Genomic DNA, 14,427 nt, shown 5'->3' on the forward strand with positions numbered 1-14,427 from the left:
CCTGACGGATTAGCTCGACACAACAACATTCAGCTGCTTCACAGCAGGGGAGCCCATTAGTTGGCGACCAGAAAAATACAAGTCCACAAATAAGTCTTGGTCAGAAAGAGAAGGGGGTAGTTTGACACAAAGGAAGCTTGCAACATGAATAGTGCGCTGGGATATTTTTGGCGGACGGAAACTTCCGCGACGTCATGAATTCCAGGAAAGGTTGAATGGAAAAATACAGTGGTTGCGAGGACATTCGCTAGCCTAGGTTATCGCAGGTGGAAATTTAAATCGCGTGACCACTTGCAGGCCAATCACGAAAATTTAGATGGAGACTCAGGGATACCATCTTAAGGAATGATGGATGAGATATTCTCGTAACTTCAAAAGTAATCAGTAATAAATTATTGTGAGTACACGGATCGATGTAATGAACTTATTAGATGTCACGTATAGAAAAATAATCGCTAATTATTGGCGAATTAAATAAATTGAAGGCTGGATTTCTTGGAAACCAGACAGCTTGAATGTCATTGGCTGGACGAAAACCACGTTGTAAGGGACGCTTCCCAAAGGCGGGAAATGTGAGGAGCTAAATCCACCCGTATCTCCTAAATGTATGATCGTCAGGAGTTCATATTTAATCCAGAAAATAAGCTAGAGGAGTGGATTAATTTGATATAAATTTTAACGTCCAATTCGGAGTGCAAGTGCCGATATTAAAAATCCACCCCTCCCTCATGGGTATGACGTCAATGAACCCGCGAGGGAAAGCTTCATCCATATATACTGGCGCAAGGGATACTCGTCACCACACTTGAAATGAATTTCTGGAGCTGAACCGTCGTTCGCAGCTGACTTCAAATCCGTCGGGCGTACAGTAACTCAACATTTAATGGCGCGAGCATCCGCCAGTACTTACAAAATGTGATCGCGCTCAAGCAACATGAACTGAAAATAGTTAACTTAGGACAGTGTTTGCCAGTTATAAATATCATAGTGAAGTCAATTAATTGCATTGTAAGAGTGAGCAATATAAATTGCACCGCAATAAGTACGTAAATAACATACTGTGTAGCACGAACAGTACTTTGAGGGAATAATAGCCTGTACTTTGGAATATCGCACAGCTATCGTGAACACTTCAAGAGGGCCGTATGAAACAGGCGTATCGCGTCGGACGACATAAATCGCGACGGGCGTAAAATTCGACACACCGTCGTACGTGTCCATGTCCATGTGTGCGGTAATTGGACGAAGCTTAAAACAGTGTAATATATTAAATTTTTGGGTCTAGGGTATTAATTTGTTTTATAAAAGTAAATTTTTCAGTGTTAACATTGTCAATGGTGAAGTATTTTGATAATTAAGGTATTAGTGTAAAAATGGTAATGTGCCAGGAAATCATTTGTGGAACTACGCCATCAAGAATGGAGGAGTAATACGGCGGATAGGGGCTGAAAGGAGCCTCTCATCTGCCAAGCTGCAATGGATTAACAATAATTAAGATGAGTACTAAAATGTAGATAATATTTGGGAAATGTTAGCGTGATTGGAAAAATGGGAATAATTTGATTAGACTTGGTTACCTTCTGTAACAAGATGAGTCGCTTAACGACCCCATCCTAAATTTGTAGCACGGACAGCATTAAATAATAACAATGTAAATAATCGGGTCTTTTTATGTATTCAGTTTGTTGTAGATGTAAATTTTGAGATATAGGGTAGTACGTTAAGTCATGCATGCATTCATATTTTCTTTGTAGTCAAGAATATTTTTTTAACATTTGATTTTGTTATCATAGTCTAATAGACCCGATATGTGCTTTTCTGTTTGTCATTTTAACGAGTTATGTAATGACATTGAAGGAAAGTCCAGCCTTGTCATACCAGTTGTGTTTTGTTGTTGATTAGTGTGTTCATATTTTCAAAGTGAAGTTGTTAAATTTGTGAGAAGCGATATTAATAACAATAATAATGATTCATGAGATATTGAAAATTTATTGAGCAGTGCGTAATAATAAAATTTAAGTGATCAGGTGTTGAGTTTGTCGGGAATCATTTAATGACGGGAGGTCGTTTTTAATTCGGAATTAAAGTGTGTGGTAATTTAACTTGATAAATTATTAATATTGAAATGTAGATCGGTGCTAATAATCCGTACATGTTAATGAACGTGTGGTTTAAATTACGGTCCAATATTTTTTACGTATAAATATCGTGTCTTAAATTTGCAATTCAGTAGCCGGAACACGTAGGAATAATATTACGAAACCGTGAATGTCAAATTTTGGTAAATATAATTTCAAGATGTTACGATTATTTGTGGAGAATGAATTAAGGGGTAGATCAAAATGAGATAGAAAAATGTTAAAGAACCTGCAGTCAGTTAATAACAGGTCGTACGATGTCAGAAGTGGAATAATTAAGTCAGTTGATAATTCTGTGAGAAATAAATGAATCAAGGAATATTGAGATAGAAAGGGATATAAATTCCGTACGAGTGACACTTAGGATATTGAAATGAGTGTAAAATGTACGGGCAGTGTCACAGAGAAATACTGAGTTACGTAGCGGGTAGAATTAGAACCCGTGATAGCATGTACGAAATAAATAGACTGCACCGCTATTCGTCGAGATACTACGGGTCTAAGGATAATGAGAGTTCAGAGTCCACATAAATGATCGTATATTGTAATCATTGTAATGACGAGTGATGACAATCATGATGGCGTGATGATAATAATAAATATTGCAGGTAAAGGATTGGACCGCCTTAATTAATTGAGCGTTGATAGAGATGTTAAACGGGAATCTAAATGAGAATATGCAACCGATAATAAGAATAACAACGTTAGGACGATGATAAATCATCGCGGTCAGATTAATAATAATTGTCATAATGATAATAGTAATGATGTCATTGGTTGATCAGCGAAATAATTGTAATCGCGACCGATATCTTAATATATTTTGGCGGAAGTGACCGGTTCAATAATAATGATAATATCTCGAGTCACCTATTCATTAATAATAATAATAATAATAATAATAATAATAATAATAATAATAATAATAACCACAGTAGGGATATAATAATAATAATAATAATAATAATAATAATAATAATAATAACCACAGTAGGGATATAATAATAATAATAATAATGATAATAATAATAATAATAATAATAATCATAACAGTAATAACCATTTGTGTTTGCGTCCCGCATAATAATGACGATATTAATCAAACGTGGCAGTGCCAGGAACCGTTGAGAATAATAATAATAATAATAATAATAATAATAATAATAATAATAATAATAATAATAATAATAATAATAATAATTTTGGGGATGAATGAATATTCTGACGATAGTGAATTAATTAATTGGTGACAACATCCCTCTACTCGTATGTTTGAATAATAAGAATGATAAATATTATAGTCATTTGTTACCTCGTTATCATACGGTTTCCTCACGGGACGAGTTACAGTAATACTTAGTTTGTTTGTTTACTTCGCTTGCGATGCGAGGGGAGGTCTTCGGCACGGTATTTCCCACCGCTTCTCGTTATCTCATCTGTGGCAGTAGTCTACTGAGGCTACTTTGTAACATTTCAGATCATGTGTAAATAAAATATAAATGTTAATTCAGTGGTATAGCATCAGCTGGACATCGTAAGATAGGAACTGTCCGTGTAATCCATTTTTCGTAATTCACGAGAAACATTACCCAGTCCGAGTACCGGTCGCGGAAAAATGTATATAGCCGGGGTACGTCATCTTAGTTAAATCGAGAAGCCGACCGTAACATGGGTTATGCTCGGGCTCCCGATAGAAGGAAGCTATATGCTTGAACAACGGTTCGATTCAAATGGAATCGATCCGTAAGTTATACTCCACTTGTAATTTCTTTCAGAAGCAACCCAGCAACATATTGATACCACTTGCGGTATAGCAAGTGATTTGTTTATGTAACATGTGTGGAAATTTAAATATCATTGCCAAATGTATCAAAGTTTCGAACGTCGGATGGCGTAATAAACTGCTCCTTCTGGCAATTATTTCAAAGGAAACCATTCTCATAATCTTTTTATTGTAGTTAGATGATACCCTTTTTAAAGTTAACTGCAACTTCCTAGTCCTATCATGGAGTCCTTAAATTCAAGTTTACAATCGAGCTTTCCCCATTTTAATTTTAATTGCTCGGTTCATTCCTGTGTTCTATTATGCCTCTATATTTATATATTCGGGGACTTAAAATAATGAACCCACACCCCTGAGATAAATACTAGTCTGGGACTCGGGAGGTGGACGGGTGCACTACCTCTTTCCACAAAACTGGAAATGATCAGCTAGTCTCTCAGTGGAATATATGTACTAAAGCTTTTGGTAATTACTTTTGAATAAAACCAATACCTGGTCACTTAAATTTCAGTAAACTTTGCAGAATGACATAAAATAGCGCCTTCTGGCTCGGTGAGGTCTTATGCTTCCTCGGTGATGCTTAGGGATTCAGTGATTGGTGATGAGTAGAGCCAGGATTTCGATGCATTAACAGGTTAGAGTGCAAACTTACTGAAGCGAGTTGCACATTTCGTCAATCTTCGCAACGAGTATGCTATGGGGGTTGCGTAAGCGTTCGGGGTACGGCGCATCAGGACCCCTATGGCTTATATTACTTTTGCTACATAGTAGAAGAGCGGGTGGCCGACACTTCCTACAAACCAAATTAGTTTGCAATGTACCTGTTAACTTACTGCATACAAATCCGGGCTTTAGTGATGAGGCTCTTGAAGATCTAACCAGCCATCCGGCTGGAGACTGGGTATATGCGTACAAAAGTGAATCATGGTGTTCAACTTTGTGCCCGTTCGCATCTCGTAGACCAACAACAAAATGGCGGCGTAGGAAGGTATGGACCATGCGATCTACTAAGGCAATGAACCTCGTATCAATGCAACGTATAGGAGGCTATGTACGTCACGGAAAGGATAGGTTTCGAAGACACTGGAGAACAGTAGAGGCTCATTTGAATTGTTTTAAAAAAATATAGTAGCGGGTGAATTGTTTAACGAGACTTTAAAAAATTACTTTCATGTAGACAAGACGCAGATGCGAGCAGATCTACATATTCCAAGAATAGATTTGCCTACTGAAGAAGAATATTAATTATATATATTCGCGACAGCATATAATTAAAGTATTCATCGCTGTATGCCAGTAGATGAGCCGAGAAAAAAATATAAATATATAAATTTTGGTGATATACGACGGATTTGGAATATCAAGTAGCAACGTAACGATCGAAAGAATCGGAATTCACCATTGTGAAATATTTAATAACTACACACGAGAAGAGTATAACTACCGTAGCAGTAAAAAATAATAATTATTTACGGAGAAAACTTTTTACAGAAAGAAAAACTTTAACGATTATTTTAAATAACAGAAAATGCAGAATATCATGACTAATTACTGCGCACAGGGAATTCTTTTCATTGTCAACAGATACATGATGGTGACTGTCTGCTAATTCATCAAGATGGACCGAACTGGGGATATGTACCGTCGAATCAGATGACCAGGCGGAGATTATTGGACAGACCAACCAGTGGAGATGATGACGTTGGATGAGCATCAGCCAGCCGAAAGACCGGATGATACGAAGTGGTCTGACGAGCTATGTAACCAGCAGATGACCGCGAATGTCCAGTTCAGACAGAGATCCAGTTCCAATCTGAGGGTCTAGCAGCAAGTGAAGGACGGAGCAACCACCAGACCAGATGTAGCAACTGACGAGCTAAGTCCATACTTTTCTATAGTAGAGTAGTTTCTTGCAATCTACACCCTCAATCTATTTTGGCATGTGCTGAGAGTTTGGTGATTTATGAAGTAATTAAGAACGCGTGTGTAATATAAGTAATGTGTGAAATACTTAAGATTTTAAAATTAGATGGAAGTGATGAATTAGAATGACAATATGACATATACTGGATACTGCACTAGCACATCGACAGTGGAAATAATATCCGATAAGAGAAAGGTATGTTACTTGAGTAGAGCTAGAATCAATGAGTCTAAGTTACTAGTAAAGGTTCGATTAATCTCGTTTTACCTGAGTATAGTTTACGTCACGAATTACCTGCGCAATACGATGATCATTGACAAATTAAGTATTCCTTTCGTCAGAGAAAGAGGGCATATGAATTCATATTACTGTTATTAAAAATAGAGGTTATTGACTGCGTATTTTGCTAAGCAATTCTTGAATATTTAGCATATGGTTTCGGAGTTATGGCTATATGCATGCGGCTAAATGGAAGCCGATAGGATGTTAAAGTATCGACGGTAGTGTATTGAAATGTGATTATATATTGATGAATGGTTTAAGTGAAGAGATTTAGTTATGTTCTACGGGAAGTGTAAGAATTGCTATTTGACGTGTTAATGATTTATTAGTAATATAAGGTGAGTTTCTATGCCATGTTTGAAAATATACGTCAAGAAGAGAATTCCGCGCAGATGACCATTTCAAGGTAAGGTAAACATGAATTATGTAGAATTGTGTATCGTGACAGTGATATTGTGTTTGACTTGGGTGAATAACAGGTACTGCGTAAGAGAGAGTGTTCTTATATATGATGCAATAGACTCATGATTGATTATATATCTAGTATTTCGTGGAGCGGTGATCTTACAGGTTGATATGAAATACCTGCATTCTATACTATCCATACACGTTCAGTAGCACGTATATAAATGGAATATTGAGACAGTGCAGATCATAAGAGTACATTGAGCCACTAATAGATGAGTGTGTAGATTAGAAACTATTCGAAGAGTTAGTTAGATTTTTTTTTTTATTTCTACTCAGATAAATATGATTTTAACTCAGTATATATAAAATGAAGAATATTACAATGGTTAGTTAGGAGCCAGATATCGTAGGCACGAGGGTGGTATTGCTTTAGCTCGTAAGTCGTTACTTGTTCACACTAGAAAGATATTACCTAACGCTCGGAGTTCAAACCTATGAAAGACTTTAACTTATGAATGGAAGGTCGGTGAACACTGCCACAATTTAATACACGCGAAAGTGTATACTTGGGAAACATGTCTCATATGTTGTGAGGATAACTTTAATAATTAACAGAGCAGTATTTACAATATGAAAATTTTATTTGATTCCTTGAATGCTCAATGATCGCAAATATTATAAAAAAATGTAATACTTTCGGAACATGGCTACGAAGGTTCACATGTGTATTTATTGGAATTTGAACTTATAAATGAGAGAATGTTAGCATTTTTTTTAAGTTCCACTATTTTATCTTAAATGAGCCAGCGCTGACTCTAACTTATTTTCAAATGATGAGATAACACGGAATTAATACTACCCAGATTTCACTATATCTCGAACATTAATTTTTGTCAATAAATAATCTTATATATTTTCTTTAGTATGTGACTGAGTTATGATTTCTGTTCTGGTAACGTTTAGAGTTAAGTTAGTTGTTAAGTTTTCTAGATGTATGCAATCGACAAGTTCTTACAAACGAAATGCGAGATGATTTCTAGATATCGGTCGTCATTCTCGTGGAAATTGATACTCCCATCCCGAGTACCCCAGCGGCCAATTTCTCTTCCGAAACCACGTTAAATAATTACATATAAAATCTCAGATTTTATGGGCGGAAAAAGGATACCCTGAGAAGAATTAATGAGCTACCGGGATAATCTTGCACTGACCGTTGCAAGAGCTGGTGCAAGTATTTAAAATGGCTGCCCAACTGTGGGGCAATTGAAGAGAAACACACCGTGGGAATGTTATTAAAATGACGCCGCAATGTGTGACGATTTGAAGAGAAAGACACCGCGGGATCATTGAATATTGGTTGCCAGAGGTAATTTTTGACATCATAACGTGATTTAAAATGGAGAAAGATGCCGTGGGAACTGTTGGTTTCCAAAGAATAAAATGCCGCAACAGTGGAGCGAGTGAAGAGAAATACACCGTTGGAACGCCAAATAAAGTGAAAAAAGTATTGGAAACGGTCTTCACTTTGAAATAAATTAAATGTCGCATTAATGGTTGGCGCCTGAAGAGAAACACATCGCGGGAGTGTATGAAAATAGTCTGATAATTTATATTACTTAATAGGCAATCATGTGACGAAGCTCGAAATGTAGGTATCGGGTATAGAAAACATGTCACTAATGTATTGAGTAATTTATTAATTATTACCACAAGGCTGAACCTGTGAAGATATATTAATAAGGAATTATTGTATTTATTAGATGAATGCTTCTTTTTAATAATAATAATCTAGGGTAAGGTGATTTTAAGTGAATATGAAATGAAACTTAGTTAATTTTAATTATGGTATAGGCTGATGGCCATACATATAAATATGGAATGCAGCATAACGGAATTTTAATTTATTTATTTCGTAACATGTTCCGAAATGTGAACGAAATCATAGATTTGAACTCTTGGTCTGGTTGTTGTTGGTCTATCTGGTGAGATGGTGCCGATCTCCAGGAAGGTCCATCAATATTATTATTTACTGAAGAGAAAACTTCAAACTAGTGCATATAGTGCAAACCTTGAACTATTTTTAAACCTTGTAGACTAAGTTATTGTGGTGTGTGTGATATAATATTTAATATTTTGTGAACTTAGAGGACTGTTAGGCAAATAAGTGATCTTTAACAAAATAGAGAGCTTAATATAAACTTTGAGATATTATAACAAATATATAGAAAACGACATAAAATGGCAACACAGGGTAGAGTTCAGACAAGAAGAGAACAAGAAGAGGAGATGAGAAGAGCTCAAGAGAAACAAGAAGGAGCTCCATTATGGTTTCTCGAATATTTGAAACAACAACAAGAAGAAAGACAGAGAGAAAAGCAGGAGCGTGAAGAAAAAGATAGGAAACTGGAAGAAGAAAAACAGAAGGAGAAACAGGAGCGTGAAGAGAAAGAGAGGAAACTGGAAGAAGAAAAACAGAAGGAGAAACAGGAGCGTGAAGAGAAAGAGAGGAAGCTGGAAGAAGAAAAAGAAAGAAGACGGATAGAAAAGGAACGAAAACAACAAGAATTGTTTAGAGAATTTCAAAAGGAACAAGAAAAGAAACAAGAAGAATGGCAACAAGTACAACGCGAAGAAAGAAAGAAAGAACATTATGAGTTTATGCAAGAATTGCACAAGAAACAAGAAGAATGGCAACAGAAACAAGAAGAGAAAGAACAGGAACGGGAATCAAGATTACAGAGATGCATCATTGAGATGAGAGAGGAAAGAAGAGAGGATCAGCTAAAACAGAAAGAATCTTTAGAAGAATTCGTTAGAAAAATAGAAGATGAACACAAAGGGATGATCGATGAGCTACGCAAGAAACAAGAAGAAGCGACTGAAGAAACAGCGAAAACACGGTCGGAAGTATATGAAGTTAGGAACGAAATCCAAAACATGCAGACGAGGTTGACTGAAACCATGGAAAATAAAAACAGAGAGATGCACGAGGAAATAAATAAAATAAATGAAATGGTAACAGAGAGCCAGGAAACAATCCGAAAATTGGAAGAAGAGAAAATAAATGATATAACAGCTGGTATCCAAGGATTAAATCTAAGACAGCAAGACTTAGATGAGAAATATGACCAAGCGGCGAGCAAAGTAGCACAGAAAATTGATGAGTTGAAGCAGAAGATAGAAGATAACAGGGTGGAATCGGAACGAAAAATCGAAAAGACGGAAGAAGTGGTGAAACAGATTAGAAGAGAAATACAGGAGATGAAGATGGAATCACACACGGCGAAATCTATGGCCTCAAGCTCTAGTGATAGACATAGAGCAGTAGAGGTACAGATTAATGAGAGAGAGAACACACCTTCAGGGATAAGCGACCCAAGTAGAAGAGATATAGAAATATTAAACGGTAGTAATCAGAGTGAAGGAAGCACGATAATTAATATTATTAAAAATTACGACGACCGCCCGAAACATTTCGACGGTTCGGCTAAGACCTCACCGAAACAATTCCTTAGGGACATAGAGGAATATTTTAGGGAAGGAAAAATTCAGGAGGAAAAGAAATTGAGAATTATCGAAAAACATCTGGACGGGAACCCAAATATTTGGTTCCAGGCTTTCAAGTACACATTCCATAACTATGACGAGTTTAAGGTAGCTTTCCTGAAGAAGTTCTGGGATCCTGAGATCCAGCAACAGCTAAGATTAGAGCTGTACTCAAGGAAATTTTCGACTGCAGGCCAAACTCGCTTTAGTGATTTCTTCTCCCTACAATTTCATCGTTTTCAGGACTTAGATTCTCCACCTAGCGAACTGGAGGCAATTAGAACTATTCAGAGGCAATTACCACTCGAAATACAAAGATTATTAGCAGCCTCTGATATACAAACTGCTATTGACATGGAGAGACGATTAAGACAGATCGACCTAACGTCATCCTGCTTAATAGAGAGGAACCCTAGAAATATAAGACAAATAGAAGCAGTCAATACGCTCAGCTCCGAAATCACTAACCAAGGACTAGATAAGGGTCATGAAATTAGGACAGAAGATTGTGTTAGAGCCCAAAACAAAGAACCAAGAAAATGTTATTGTCAGTATAGTGGTCAACAGCACGGAAGATGTGGGCAAATTGGAAATAGAAATAGTTTCCAGTATAGGAGTAACATTCGATATGGGAACAATAGAAGTCGACCATATCAGAGGAACAGAAGGCGATACGATGAGAGGAGAAGACCTGCACAATATAATCAAAATGAAGAGAAGAGGCGATATCTTCAAGAGCTAAGAGAAGAGAGACAAAATAGGAGCCGATGGGAGGAAGCCATCAAAAATAAGGATATAAACGGCAACCTTGAAGGCGCAGAAAGTCTCGAACTTCAGAATTATAAACGAAGAAGACAGGAAGAAGGTTGGAAGGAGCATGAAAATCATGGTAACACAGAAATTTCCCAAACATCTGAGCGAAAAAAAAACGCCGATGATGAACTAGTTAAACACGAAATTGTAAATATTAAACCGTTAGTGAATATTGTCAAAATTCGCAGTTGGGTAGTAGCACAAATAGATCATTGGGACATTCAACCTGAAGATTTAATTAAAGAAGATACTTGTCACGAAACTCAACCTAAATTCAAGTTACCAGTAATAGTTGTGAGAGTGTTCAACACCCGATTGTACTGTTTAGTGGACTCTGGAGCTAGCATAAGTGTAATGTCATATACCTTATTCCAAGAGCTAAATCAGAAAATACAGATACCAATCATACCTGTATCTGGTGTAAAAATCCGAGGCATAATTCCAGACAAGTCTGTTGAATGCAAGATACAAGCCTACTTAAGTATAAAGATCGGAAAATATGAATTTGAGCATCCATTCATGGTTATGAAGAAAATAAAATACAACGTCATTTTTGGAATAGACTTCATGATAAGCTCTAGGATGACAATTGATATGGATAAGGGTGAAATTCGATTTCCAGTGGTAGAAAATGATGGAAATAGAACTGTAGAAATAGTTCAAATTAGTAGCACACTTGAAGAAAACGAATGGTTGAAGATCGAGGGAAAAGAAGTGGATCTATTGGACGGAGAGAGCCAAGAACTAGAAGAAAAAGATCTTAGCACAGAAATAGAGCCGGAATTAATCATGAGAATTGAGGAAATCGTTGCAATCGAAGAGGAGAGCTATGAAAAATCTGAAATTTGGGAGGCTATTACTCAAGCTGCGGTATCTGCAGAAGAAAAACGAATATTGTACAACATCATAGACAAATATATTGAAGTTTTTAGTGATAAACCTGGGCAGATTCCTAACTACAAGTACAAACTGATAGTTACTGACTGGACGCCATACAAGGGAAAAATATATGATGTGCCAGAGAAGTATTTCACTGAAGTTAAACAAATCATCGAGGAAATGTTAGTTGATGGATTGATCGTGAAGACTACCACTCCATTTCTGAATCCTATAGTAATTGTAAAGAAAAATAACGGAAAACTGCGTTTGTGCCTTGATGCGCGAGTCCTAAATTCCAGACTGATTCCAGAGTATAGTCAGGCCCCCAAAATTAAGGACATTGTGAAGAGATTTCGAGGTCAGAAATATTTTACGAGTATGGACTGCACAGCTTCATTTCACCATATTGTACTTGAAGAAAAGTCACGGTTATTAACAGGTTTTATGTTTAATAACCAAACATATGCCTATTATCGGTTGCCTTTCGGATTAAAGGTCAGTTCGGCAGTATTGATAAGGGAACTAGACAGAAGCCTAACGAGTGAAGTGAAGGACTTTGTAAATTGTTATGTTGATGATCTAGTCTTTGCGAGCACTACCTTCGAAGAACACTGTGTCGAATTGGAAAAGCTATTAAGTAATTTACAGAGAACTGGCTTCAAAATAAATTTATCAAAATCTAAATTTTGCCAAAGCCAAGTACTTTTTGTAGGTCACGTGATCGATGGAGAAGGGATAAGACCAAACCCCGTAAATATAAAGGCAATATGCGATTTCCCAAGGCCGACTAAAGTAAAGCATATAAGGCAATTTCTTGGGTTGACTGGATTCTTCTCAGACCATTGTGAAGGTTACACAGATACGGCTGCACCGTTACAGAACTTGCTAAAGGTCAACAATAAATGGAAGTGGAATGATGAGGCAGAAGAAGCATTCATCAACATGAAAGAGCTGATGAAGAAAAGTATCAAACTGGGATATCCTGATTATCAACAGAGATTCATAATTCAAGCTGATGCATCACACGTTGGTGTAGGAGCATGCCTATATCAAGAAGATAATGAAACCAAAAGACGAACTTATTTGGCATTTACCAGTAGGAAACTTAGAAATCATGAGCAACATTATACTACTACTGAGCTTGAACTACTCGCAATAGTGCACGCATTACAACATTGGAGACGTATAATTTATGGCTACCCAGTAACAATACGGACAGACCACAAGGCGTTGACTTTTGGGTTAAAAGCCGTCATGATCAGCGAAAGGATAACGCGATGGATGTTATTCACGCAACAGTTTGACCTAAAGATTGAACATTGCAGTGGAAAGGAAAACATCTTAGCTGATGCGTTAAGTAGAAACCCACATGAAGGTGAAGAACATGTGCTAGCAATCGAACTGGATACTCAAGACGAACAACTACTAAGAAAGTTAGAGAATCTAAGAGAATTTCAAGAATCTGACCAGAAATTAAAGATCATCATTGATAATTTGGTTAACAGGGAATCAACGCCAGAACTCACAAAGAAATATGAAATCGTAGACGGAATACTATTGAAAGTAGTGGACAAGATCAGTAACAGCAAAAGAATTGTAATACCGGAAGAGCTACAAAGAGAATTAATCTGGCATACTCATAAGATGACAGGACATGCTGGTATAGACAAGGTTATAGGGACGATAATGGAGAAATTCACGTGGAATGGATTACGAAGATCAGTAAGAAACATAGCAAAAACATGCGATGTGTGTCAGAGAGTAAAGCATAACAATTACACATGCGGACATAAACCGATCCCAATTATACCATCTAGAGCTCAGGAAATTTATGCAATAGATATTTTTGGAAAGTTGCCCACTACTAGGAAGGGAAAGAAATATATACTAGTGGTTATCGACATATTCTCTAAATATATTTCATTGCAAGCCATACAGAGAGCCAATACTAAACAAGTTTTACACGGCCTCATTAATAAGACATTTCCTGAAATGGGAAAACCTGAGAGGATCCTAACTGATAGAGGAACACAATTTACTTCAGTTATGTTCCGCGAACGAATAAGAAATGAGGGCATCAAGCATACGTTATGCTCAGTTCGTCATCCAGCAGCTAATCCCGTAGAGAGATATATGAAGGAGATCGCTAAATTCGGGAGAATATATTGTAGTCAACAACATTGGAAATGGATAGATATGCTAGATATCATAGCTGAAAGTTTAAACAACACGGTTAATCAATCAATAGCCCAAATTCCTAGCGTAGCCCATAAAAATGTTCACCTACAGAGAACATGGGACAGCATTTTCACTATGCAGCTAGAGAAAAAGCCAGATCCTCAAGAAATAAATCTAAAGAACCAACAGAGACTCAAGGATCAGTCTCAAAAACGGTTAAGAAGACTACGGAATAAGAAGTTCCATCCACATTTCAAACAAGGAGATCTAGTTCTGGTTAAGACTGCACCAATATCAAATGCACCAGCAAAAATATGTGCTAAATTTCTGCCGTTATACAATGGTCCCTACAGAATCGAACGCGTACTTGGGAATAATGCGTACGAAATAGCAAGTTTAAATGGCAAATATCGTAACGTACATAATGCATGCAATATCAAGTTGTACTTCCAAGAGAATCAGCAAATGTAATAAGA

Source organism: Anabrus simplex, chromosome 1 (assembly GCF_040414725.1).
Source record: "Anabrus simplex isolate iqAnaSimp1 chromosome 1, ASM4041472v1, whole genome shotgun sequence".
NCBI lineage: Eukaryota > Metazoa > Arthropoda > Insecta > Orthoptera > Tettigoniidae > Anabrus > Anabrus simplex.